The sequence below is a fragment of the Ammodytes marinus genome (genome assembly GCF_949987685.1).
Source record: "Ammodytes marinus genome assembly, chromosome: 13".
Taxonomy (NCBI): domain Eukaryota; kingdom Metazoa; phylum Chordata; class Actinopteri; order Uranoscopiformes; family Ammodytidae; genus Ammodytes; species Ammodytes marinus.
The window spans coordinates 6,420,822-6,433,754 of NC_137217.1; the positions used below are offsets into that span (position 1 = coordinate 6,420,822).

Here is a 12,933-nt window from a genome sequence, read left to right on the forward strand (position 1 = left end):
TCCTTTAGTGCTCAATCTGTTTTTCCTGATCTGTTGAAGTGTTCCAAATTTGAACCAAAAAATCAGAGACTGGCCTTTTACATAGTCATGGCAATGTGTAAGCCAAGCCCAGTGCTTCAGTTGGCTATGTCTTCTCAGCCCTCTGATTACATTCAGCTGGCATATGTTTATTGTAACTCTGTAGCCTCTCCAGTTTTTTTTCCTACTGCACCAATTCCATTCACTGTCTGTACTTCAAATAGTACCCCATCATGTAAAAGTAAAATGGCACCTTCATCACTATTAGCAGAGGGAACCTTGTACAATGTCTTGGAACTAAATAAGCGTGAGCACCACTCTTATAAAGGGGACCACCATTTTATACTTTATTAAGACAATAGAAAAAAGGTGGCAGTAGACACAAAGCTCTGGTTGGAAGCCGCCTCCAGTGCGCCCTCTACAACTGAGCTTTTGTCATCAGACATTCCTCATTAAGTTGGAAATGTTCTTTGATCACATCTCCAATGCCTATACTCTACTGACTTCATTTAGCTATTTGACCAAAAAACTGTAAGATGCATCACCACAGTATCCACATTTCTAAGGGCCCAACGTTGCCCCTGTCCGTGCAGCACCAACACTCACAGGTCCCAGATCAGCCACTGTTTATGCTGGACCAGCCTGTGAACATGTTACAAAAAGCTACACACCAGTCATGGCTGACCCAAAACAAATCTCCACTGGGATTTAGGATTATCCAGCTTGGACTCTTGTGATGTTTGTTAATATCTGTTTATGGTTCTACAGTTTGATAGCTTTATATAAAGCACCACCAGTGCTGCTGCCTTTGTGCTGGTTGTCATGCTACTTTTATTTTAGCCATTGTGCTTTTATGCAACCCGGTTTGTGTACATACTATACATACACACTTTGGTAACAGCTGGATGAATGTGTGTTGTGTGTAGCACTCTCTGACTGGCCCTCAGCTGCTTACCCTAGATTCCTGCAATCACATGATTTCCACAGTGGGAAGGGTTTTGTTGCAAGGAACCCTTTCTACAAGTAAACAGAGTGTTGCCACCCTGTCTGCTCTGAATATGTGAGTGGCCGTATCAAATTGGAGCCATAACATTCCACCAGTTCATTCATCACTTCCCCTTGTGTCCATTAAATAATGATAAACGAGCAGAGAGCAATGGTGTAATCCTCTCCAGCTTGGATTAGTGTTGTCTGTCTGGAGCTGCCCTGTCTGCCAGCTCATCATCAAAATCTCTCGTCATCATCATGGCCTATAGGAATGTGTCCCCATGTAGGTTCACACCACATTTAATCTGTAAATATTTGATGTATGGACTTTTATTTGATGTCATTTCTGAGAGATAAGTAAACGGAGTGCTTGACTGTATATGCTATACATACTCCATTCCAGTTTTATTATGTAATCCTTACAACAACTTTCCCCCAAGCGTGTTCATTCAACTGCTTTTGATCTGTCAATCTCAACATTTATTATTTGCATTCATGTGAAGTTTGTATATCTAACCTGATAAATAATAAAGTATAGGGCTTTTTAGCCAGTTGATATGTATTAGTGTTGGACGTTTCAAAGCTTGACAGTGCCTAATATTCCCTTGAGCTTGTTTTACATGTCTTAGTTTGACAACTAACACACTGAAAACCATAAAAAAAAACCTCTGTGTTACAACACACACACATATTTCTTCTTCTTTTTATTGCAATGCAGTGCACTTCTTACTCTGTTTGGTCTGTCCTTCCACTGTTACATGTTTTAATTTGTTTTGTAGGCTATTGTATCTGACACATTCATTTTATTATGCCTGTGTGCTTGTAAGCACTTTGTAACTTTCTGTTCTAATAAGTGCTGTGTAAATAAAAGTTTACTTGCAGTACTTGCATGGGCCAAGAAAAATAAATCTTAGCTCGTTGGTTTTAGTTGGAGTGGTTACAAAAAATAGTTTGTACTTTTAAATTAATTGCTTCATAGTTTATACTAAACTTTATATCAGTTGGTAGTGGTACATCAAATTATTATTATTTTTATTTATTTATTATATTATATTATATCTACTTTACAGATTAAATATCAGCTCTCTTGGAAAACTTGGCAGTGGCCAGAAGTGTGTTTCTGAACTTCGACCTCAGTAGAGCAGTAAAGACCCTCGGGCCTGGGAAACTTTGGTCAACAACATCTCGCGATGAGATTTGAATTTCTGAGCTAGAACGAGAACAGCGAACAACAGAGCGAGTACTGTGGGAGCTGTTGTCGTTCGAAACGGAACGGATAGGTGGGACCGAGGACGGACAGAGGAAAAGAAGTGCTAGCAGCGGTGGGGAAGTAATTCACGGCACCACTCCGGGACCGCTCATTAATTCACTTGAAATCGTTTTTGGAAAGCAGAACAATTCCTATCGCCGTTGTTACTGTCAGCGGAACAAGTGTCACTGGCAACAGACGGTATGTTCTCATCGTTTCTAGCTAACCTTGCTAGCCAGCTGCTAGCGCTCGCTGTGTTTGGTAGTTAGCTGGTTGGCACTCTGGTTACCGTGAGTAAGGCAAACTGAGCAGAATGGGACAATTCTAGACATGTTTCGCTAACGTCATGTGTCCTAATGTCTGTGTTGACACGTGTACAATATGGTGAACATGTTTGAGGGCACGTAAACTGACATTAAAACACAATGAACCATGGAACGTTAGCTAAACTAGCTATCAATCTATCGAAACCATTAGGAACGCTAACAAACGTAACGCCAACTTTTGAAATCATAACAGCTGCTTACCACTATATGCTTGCTTGACTTGAGTTTGGAGCCAGTTAAAGACGCCTAGTTTGCTAACCAATGCCAAGTACTGCAGCGGTGTGTGCAACTTGGGGCTACAGCAGGACTGATTTGCTTGTGGCTGCCATGACAAGAGGAAAAGTTGTGATTTCAGGGGATTTTGGAACGTTGTATCTGTCAGACATAGCCTACAACGTAAAACATGAATCTTTCTCAGTGGTAGATGTGACACATGTCTCAGGTGAATACCTTAGTTCTGGATTTTTCCTCAATTTATTTTGAAAAAGTGATAAATTATTCTCTATTGTATTTGGGGGATGGTCAGGTGCCTTTTCAATACCTTTGATGTTTCTAGTAATAGGCTACGTGCCATTCCAAGATAAAGATAAGAGACCACCATTCAGTGTAGAAGAAAATCCCATACTAATAAAAACATGGATTTTCAGCTTTGAGGTAATGGAGTCTAGACATATTTGCATTAAAGCTATGGATTATGACTGATAAGAATAGATTTTAAGTAGGAGGAGAATAACTGCCATTGTCATTGCGTGTCAAACCTGATCAGCATTCTAATGTATCTCATAAATAGCACTTGGATATTTGAATGCTCGGGACACACCTTGACAAATCAAGCTGCCGTTCTTTCGGCATTAATCAGCCGTTGACTCGATTTGAAAATGAGATTCAGTGGCTCTCAATATGCAGGGGAACTGTGTCAGTGTAGTGAATGTATACACACAGTGCAGCACAGAGGAGATTGTGCCTTACTTCCCCAGCTGCCCTGCGGTGTTAGTTGTTCTGCTTGGTTTATCAACCTTGGCTGACGAAGGATTGAAACACTGGGTTCATATGTTTTGGCACACACGGCGTTTGCCCCGTCATTGTGGTTTGCTGGTGACGGCAGGGCAGTTTATCAACAACAATTGGGAGGGATTACAGCTGCCACCCTACGGCTTCTCTTGTGGGAATCACAGCTCAGTCCAGAGATGCAGTCAGTCAGGCTATGTAGGCTGAACAACATCAAAGAGCCCCCACCATGCACTTATCTCAGTCATTTAGTCAAGAATGTAAAGCATATTATGAGGTCATTTTGGGCACATTTGTGTCTCTTTTAATTTTTTCTAATGGGCTTTATAGCTGACAGTTTTTTAAAAAGTATTTGTTATTGAGCTGGTTATTTATCACTATACTATTTCCATATGGAAAACATAAAGATTTGAGGAAGTTTCTTTTAATGTTTGTAACAAATACAAAAGGGAATTTCAGTAAGTCGTTTTTGACTCACAGCCCCAACCATTTTTTTTTACTGTTAAAAAAACAGTATCTACTTCCTTAACTTGTACAGCATCTTGCAGTTGCAAAACTCGTTCCTGGAGCATTGTCAGGTCCTTATCTTGATGGATCTGCTGGCCCTGACTGATGTAGGTAGTAGCAAGTGGTACATTGAACATCACTAGACTATTTATATTAGAGTAATGGGAAAACACTGATGATTTATGAGCAGTTTCTTATCAAACATGTTGTCAACTCTTTGAATTTGCCCTTGTTCGATTAGCTTTCTTCTTGTTTTTTTGGATAAGCTTCTTCCCCCCCACAAACTGACTTTGTAATACTCGTCCCCTCTATCACATATCACACCTTCTATTTGGATGATGGTTTAGTTTGCAAATTTGACAGCATTTGAAGAAAGACAATGATTCTGCTTATACTCAGTGATATACTGGGATGTGAACACATTTCTTGTGTTGTGTGAGTGCTAGAGTCAGGGTTCCAGAGTGAGCGGAGTGTGGCTGTCAGAAGCCTGTCCCTGGGTTTAGCAGCATGTTGTCTAGACCGGTGTGTTCTTCCAGAGAAAGGTCATGAGCCCGCCATGGAGACCTGTCCTGGTCTCCTTGTTTGTGTTTGTCAGGACACATGTGTGACCCCCTCCCCTCTCGCTTGCTCTATGGTAAACACAGCTGCAGGGCTAGGTGGTGGCCTGGTCAACACATAGGGGGGAGGGGGGGGGCTCTCACTGATTATCAACTGTGTCTATATTATGCATCTTGGTTTATCAGGCTCATATATCATGTGGGTAAACCAGTATAGACACAAAAGACTATCAATATTGGATCTTTGTATGGATTTATAAGTCCCCGAAAAGATGCACGTTCCGGGATGAGTTTAAAAGCTACTGTAAGGGCTACGATGGCACAGAGGACAGCTGATTCACTTTCACGGGGAAAAAGTAAGGACCTCCGACGTTCAAAAGTTAATAAATCATCGACAAACTACGCAGATAACTGTCTTGTCACAAACCTGGTTTCAGGGAGAAGTCTACATTGGAATTATTAACCTTGTTTTCGATGGTGTGTTTTTTTAGCGCGATTATTCGAATACACACTCGGAATAAACAATGAGTATTCGAAAGCCTGTAAAATGCTATTCGGGACAGCCCTAGAAATGAGTCGCTACCTGCATCCCTACTTCGCAGTAGTACCTTATATGGTTGCGGGTATGTCAGTCAAAAAACATGAATCCTTAATGTTGCTTATGGTTTTCCCCTCACATTTGACCATTTGTCACATCACATGGTGTGAACAGAAAATCAAATGACATGACCTATGGAAGCCCACATGAGCAGAACTGTGTGATATGAACTGTGGAGAACAGCCACTCACGTCCTTCTTTAACTAAAGGTCTCTGGCTGAGTAAAGACATCAGTTTAAACCAGACAACAGCCAAGTTTCACTTTGGTGTGTGTGTTATCAAGTTACTAAGCTGCGATGATCTGCCACTGCTGGTGATTTTCTCCATGGTGAAAGTGACGGTCAAGCCTCCACTAATGCAAAACTGCTACCGTAATGTTATACCCTGCTCTATGTTTATAATCATATAGGATTGTAATTTAGATAATCCTTTCAGTTTGCATACTCAGCAAGTCCAGCTTTGCTAAAAAGTTTATTATTTTTTATTTGCACATGCAGTCAAATGCTGCACTTCAGCTGGCGGATACTAGTGGGTAAAACACATTAAGCAAGTTCAGGAATTAAAGGATTGGACGTTTAATGGATTTATTTGGACTGTTATTGATCCATTAAAATATTTCTGAATCAGCCAATTACTGATCCCTAGGATTATTTCTAAATGCAATGTTATAGTGCTGAAGGAAGTAAGCCGTTATGACTGATTCCTTTTTTTCTTCGATTCTTAAACCTCTGCTCAGATATTTTATGATTTTAAAAACGGTAATACCCTTCAAAGGAGGTATAATGAGTGGAGCTCTTGCTAGTTTTTACCCACTGCTCACAAGGTTATTGAGATATCTTCTATTTCAGGCTGCACTTGAAAATAAGAATTTTGTTCTTAATTTGCTTGCCTGGGTAAATAAAGGTTAAATAAAAAATAAATAAAAATATCTGAAGCTTGACAGGCCCACCACAGCCATGAAGACATTTCTGACAAACACAACTAAAGCAACTGAAGGAGCAGGGAATTGAAACCCTTCTGGAAGTGTGTCTGGCTCTTAAGCTTTGGTGATAGATCATAGATGCTTGCAGTGTTTGAGCGTGACATGGAGAAGGTGGTAAAGCTGCCACAAACTAGTCGTGGTGGGCTAAGTGATGGCCTTTCCTCTATACTGTTTATCAACTAAGATTTTTCTGACCTGTCTCTGGCTAAGGAACATTGTAGTTTGTGTATCTCTCTGTTCTGTGTAAAGGTGTTTTTAATTTTTCAGATGCATACTGAATGGACTTATTTCACTATCCTGTTCAAAAACTGAAACTAATGTTGGGCTCAAGCACCAACTGAATCAGAACAGAACAATATTCAGGAGGCCTGTGCAGGTAAAAGGCCGGACTGAAGAGGACAAAGCTGTCGTAAAAAAATGACGTTACACAATACATAGTTACTACAAATATAAATATAGAATGTCAGGCTACTGGAGTATTATTGGAATTGCAAAATCTCTGCCAGATGACTAGGGTTGGGCAATTTGTACCAAACTGGACATTGACGATGGGTGATAACGTCGTGTTGGGGATTCTGTGTTTCTGATGCTAACGTATCTATAATATATACGAGGAGATACCTGTGTGAATAAAAATGGTAGGCTAATCATTAAATAATTAGCTTCTTTTTTGGGAAAAGAAAAAAATGCTGTGAAACGTTAGCAACCGATGTCCATCACTGTCGAGGACTCACTGACGGGAATTTACGGTAGTAATATGGACTGCAGTCAAGACAAGGTGTCGTCTGTTTTTGCATGGTCAAACCAGCTGTGCCTATATTTAAAGTGCACCCTTATTTGGCTTTACTGTAAATGCATAGTTACTGTGTGGAATTCTGAAATATAATTGTAGGCTACGCAAGCAAAAAGTACCCAAGGATACCTTCACTGCTACAAAAAAGACTTGTCATTGATTTCCTAAAGCTGGTGTTAACCAGGTAGGTCAATTATATATTTGATGTTTACCTGCAACAGTGCAATGCAATATTTTGAAGGAATCCTTTGTTCAAAGGAAATATTTAACCTATGCACACTGCGCAGTTTATGGATTGAACTAACAAAGTGAATAACTCTGAAGGAACAGAAACTCTACCTGATTTGGCGGGGCAGGGATGGGAGGGGCGCCTTTTTAAATCACAATGTGACGATGGTCAGGGATCATCCCAACCCTACAGTTAACAACTACTGTTTATTTTTCTTGTAATTTTTTCCCCCTGTGTTACAAGGAAAATGTGCCATCCTATCCCTTTGTATTTCACACCCTCTTCCTGAGCTCTTTGCTCTCTCAGCTGAGCAGAAATGCCAGGATGCTTACTTCATTTCCTCCCCTGTGGAGTGCAGTGAGTGAGGAAAGAGGGGGACGTCTTGGAGGAGGGGGCAGCTGGAGACTGTACTGGCTTTGTTGGGGTTGGAAACTTTTCCTTTTCTTCTCCCTGTCAGCCTGCCTCTCCTCCCTTTTATACATTCAACAATGCCTTCCCTGTTCACACTGCTGTTGTGTTTCTCTTTGCACCATTTTAGTCCCTTGGAATTTGTAAGGACTCGGAGCACAATGCATGAGCATGTTTGTTGGCTATAGGCTTACATTTCTCTTCTTTCTGATCTGTGTGATCTTCTTTACTCCATGCAACTGGTTGTACCTGGAAAATAGTCAATACATCTCATTGATATGTTTCGAGTGTCTTCTCTGAAAACACTACCTCAAGGTTAACTAATACAGGCCCTGACCACACCCCAAGTTTTTCAGCTCGCTCCACACTTTTGGTGGGAAGGGAGCGACACTGTTTGATGTTTCCTCCCACATCAATCAATAGCTGCTCAGCGTGCCTGGCGGTTGGTCGCTAGGCGTTTTGTCTGCTCATGATGCAGTGGGAGCCTGGCTAGTGCATTGACTGTCCCCAGCCCCACAGAGGCTCAGGAATGTGCATGGAGGCAGCATTACACAGGAGACAGGCAGGCAGGCCAGGAATGCAGCCAGAGTGGTACTGACTGTGGCTGGCCGACGACACTGGCTCAGCTGCTGCACCTTTGTTTCACTGGGATCACATTGGTCTCATTCCTAGCCTGCCACCACTGTCGCCTCCCTGTCTGTGTACCTGTCACCTTTACATGCACAGTTAAGTATAGTTGGGCTTCCAGGTCAAAACCCCGGGTGTGAAACTGTGGAGCATGGCTGGAGTGCCTAGGCCAGTAATGGTCCCATTGGGAATAGCTTGACTCCTTACCACATTATTTGGTAGTGTTAGCTTGAGTTTGAGAAGATACACTTTAGTACAATTTCAGTCAGACTAACATGTTTGCTATACATGTATTTCAATAGTCTGGTTTTAGTCGGACTAACTAAATGGAGTTTCCCTATACAGTGTCTGTCTGTGGGTGGTTTCCATCAGCACGCTCATTGTTTATCCCACAGACACTCTGTTCGCTACTTATAGAAACACAGCCCTCGAGAGAGTCTCTACTGGCTAAGTTTAGACCTAGTAGAATCCCAGGTCTAACATCAACTGAGCGGGTAGACAGGCTTTCTTCTGCACTGCTGTGTCACCCGGGGTGGTCCTCTTCTTTCTGTGAGACTTCAGAACGGGGCTGATTTACCTTCTGTTTCCTAGAAAAGACCATGAGGGGATATGGTGAGGTTTGCCCTTTGTCATTTCCCTAGTAGTGTTGGGGGGGTGTGACCAGGGTCATTTAAACCAGTGTGTCAACATTGCAGGAGAACTTTGTCCTCTGACATATTGTTTAAGTTGCTTTGAAATGTGTTTGTATGCTATTGTATATCTGTGTGCTCAAGTGGTTATATGAGATGTTCCTTTAGGGTTGAGAGGACCACTTTGCTCTTTCACAACAAAGGTTGTTTGAATGTGTTCCTGTTTGCCCAAGTACTCTCCTGTTTGTAAAGAAACTGTCAGAAAAGAGTGTGATTAAACAGCCTTGGGCCTGCGGTGCTCAAGTAAATGCTACACACATCTTCTGAATGTCAAATGAATGCACTTAGAATACAAATTGTTTGACACAATATGTCACCCAGAACTAAAAATATTAAGCAATTCTTTAATACATTTTGTGAGATTTTTTTTTTAATTTAATTTTGAAAGATAAAATCCACAAAAGCTAAAACAAATGTTTCTAGTCAGCCTAATGCTGCGTCCACACGTCCACGAGTATCGCGTGTTCGCGCCGCACGAGAAGCATTCGCGTCTATTCGTGTCTGTGCATTGACTCTGTATGCAACGTGACCGCCCCTTCCGCCCCAAACGTGTTTGGTGTGGACGCAGCATAAGATACTTTTTTGCAGCCAAACCTTTTTGTACATGATGGAAAGTATGGCATAGAAAACTACACTAGCATGCTGAAAATACATAAATGCCCCACTAACGCCATCTGTATTCGTCTTTATTCTTGACATTTCTCGACATAATGGAAAAAAAAAACTTCCTTATCTGATTTTTTTTCTCTCCTGTGGCCCTAATACTTTTCTGTACTTTAGTATGTAGTGAAGTAAAAATAAATAGTATGGGTATTGAAACGCAGGGTATGGATCTCTGTTTGAGTAGCTCTGTGTTGCTCTGATAGATGTAGTGTTTCCATGGGTCTGAGCCTGTGTGTAGTGAGAGTTGTACTCTCCCAGGCTAGCGTCAGGTCAGCCGAGGTCAGTTGCTGGATCTGTTCTCTCTCTCTCTCTCTCTGGAATGCCTCATGAACTCTGTCCCCAAAGAAATCACTGGCAAGCCACACCGGCCAGCTCTCATCTTTCTCTCTATGTTTTCTTTGCTTGTCCATCTCGTGCATGTGACATTGCTCAAGCACACTCAAATTCTCACCGCACTCTTATCTACATCTTTCTGTAGTACTAGATCTTGGCACGTCCGCATTAGAGTCTGTTTTTGTATTGGTAATTATTAAGATTAGTTCGAGAGTCTTCTTTTTTTTTTTTTTTGTGTGTGTATTTTTGTCATTTTGGGATTGCCATCACTACTGTTTAAGATTGCAACCTTCCACCATTTAAAAAAAACACTGTTGGTGTATTCTTATTAGGTAGGTTTGCATAGCTGGCAAATAGTTTTTTTTCTGCTAAATGTTTTACTTGCATCTATTAACGCAGGTTACATTTACAGGACAGACAGTGGGGAAAAAAATATTTTAAAAAGACAGTTAACAGAGGGTTTTTACTTTTTAGTGATCATCGTATATCCCCTGACGGTTTTTCCACAGCATAAAAGTTGTGCTCCGTAAAGCCTCATGTGATTTTTACTAATCGGTTTTGGACAGTTGTTTACAGCAGCTAAGGGCAGCTTGTCAAATGTTCCTGATTTGAATCATGTCGGTTGTAAACAAAGAAGTCCTTATTGAGATCTGGGGGGGGGGGTGTATCAGCAAGAAAAGTGTGTTTTGTGTACTACATGATATGCTGCTGGGCTGGCTTTAGTTTCCGCCATACGTTCAGATTGTTAGACAAACAGCATCATTGAGTAGACCTCAACATTCTGTGTTTTCTTGCTTGTCGTAATTGGGACCCATTTAAAATGTGATATCAATCTTATATTCAGTTTGCATCATCATTTTACATTGATGTCACTGTTAAGTCAAGTGTCCATTCAACGTAGGGCATTCTTCTGTCACACAGTTTATAAATTGAGTTGCCCTGCATTGGATAGATTGAGTTCTTCACAGTGAAAAGTGATCCCGACCCTTTCCTCTACTCATCTCCATTCCCAAGTGTTTGTTTCTAAGCCCTAAAGGTATGTAGTTACATATTTAGCTCACAGCTCCATCAGTCAGCCAATAGTGTCAAACCCTAATCTCTTACTCAAACAAAGATTACATCGGCGAGGTCTGGGGAATGTTAAGTAATTGAGAGTTCTCTATTTTCTCTCCATTGTGTTTCTGTCTTTTTCTTCTGTTTCTTTTTAACTCCCCCCCCCTTTTTTTTTTTAAATGTCACCTCATCTATGAGAGGAAATGTGCTCTAGCACGGTGTGGAGAGCTGCCAATGTGGAGAGCAGGATTTAGTTTTTGGGGCGCAGTAGACAATTCTTCACATAGAAGCAACATTTTGCCCATGTTTTCATTCTTTTTATGTCTCACATTTCTTGATTCTCCTGTCCTTACCTTTTTGTATATTTCTCTCTCTCTCTCTCTCTCACTCCTTCTTGCCTGTCTTCCCTCTCTCTCCCCCATGGTCCAGGCAGAGTGGGACTGTGCTGTTGTCCTTAAATCGCCACGCTCGGTGAGAAAAGCCTTTACTGCTGACCACAGCCCTGCAACCAATGAGCTGACAGAGGTGTTTCATTTAGTGAGTATAGGACGTAGCTAGGGCCTTCAGACGAGACAGCTGGCCTGCTGTATAACCTGCATCACAGCCACGCACGCACACACAGACACACGCACAGGCACACACAGACACACGCACAGGCACACACACATACAGACGCACACACGCACAGACACACACACATACAGACGCACACACGCACAGACACACACACACACACACACACATACAGACGCACGCACAAACACACACACACACACACACACACACACACACACACACACACACACACACACACACACACACACACACACACACACACACACACACACACACACACACACACACACACACACACACACACACACACACACACTACCAACAATCTGCTAAGCACTGATAAGCCCCAGCAGTCACTCCTTGGCTGATTTAGATGTAGCTAGCCTCGTGACAGACCAGGTCAGGCTAAAGTACCTGCCCCGCAATCATCTTTTCATGGTTGACTTGAAAGAAAACTATTAGCCTTTTTACTACACAATATCTCACTGACAGTACAATGCTCTGCTAGGCAACAGTACTAGATTTGACTGAAGCCTTTGCTTGTGGCTGAATGCACAACAGCTTGAAGGGGGGAAAAAAGCTGAATGTCTGTATTGTTCATCAGAGCATGTCGGTGCATCCCCGTGCTTTGTGACTTTGTGAAATATGTCAACCACGTCTGACACACTGACATTTCTGTTAAAGCACTATATCTGTCACCGTGTGTGGACCTTTCAAATAGTCTTAGAATGGTAGAGAGGACTTGGCAGAAATGCACAACAGTAACAAACTTACTTGGAAACTTAAGAGTATAATGGAATAAGTGGTAACATTTGATATAGGGTTGGGTTGGTAATACGGTATCCCGGGGTATTTTAAAATAGCTATGCTATTCCTTTAACTACTGTCATGAATAAATGCACTCTGTAATGTGCACATGTCTTTAATGAATGCCTTGAGAGTGTCATGTCCAGCAGCACCTCAATGCCCGTGTTGGAAGATGCTATTAACGTGATGATAGAACTCCTGTAAATGATGGAGGTCAAATATAGAACCTGTCAAAAAAGGACAACGCTATTTAGATGCACTCACACTCGCTATGCCTCTTCTCAGAATAGACAATCGCCTTTGCAAACTAGTTGGTGCCCAAACAATATGCTACAAACAACCTCTTCATTGTGTGAAGCATTTCAAATAAAAGAATGAAGCTTAAAATACTTAAATGAATAAATATTCATTACAAAATAGATTTTTGTATTTTCCCCAATTTGAGGAAGGTTAAAGCCGAGGCCAGGTATGGAAAATAAATTGGATACAGCCTAATGTTATGGAAATAGAGGAAAAGAAAATG

General features: G+C 41.5%; 1 protein-coding gene across 1 annotated transcript in view; it reads left to right on the plus strand.

The window, feature by feature from the left end:
• The first annotated feature begins 2,265 nt into the window (after positions 1-2,265).
• Positions 2,266-12,933, plus strand: part of LOC307259210 (E3 ubiquitin-protein ligase RNF19A-like) — a 38,605-nt gene continuing 27,937 nt past the window's right edge. Inside the window, exon 1 of the mRNA XM_080038973.1 lies at positions 2,266-2,455. The gene's annotated coding sequence lies outside the window, so the exon portion shown is untranslated. The remainder of the gene's footprint in view (positions 2,456-12,933) is intronic.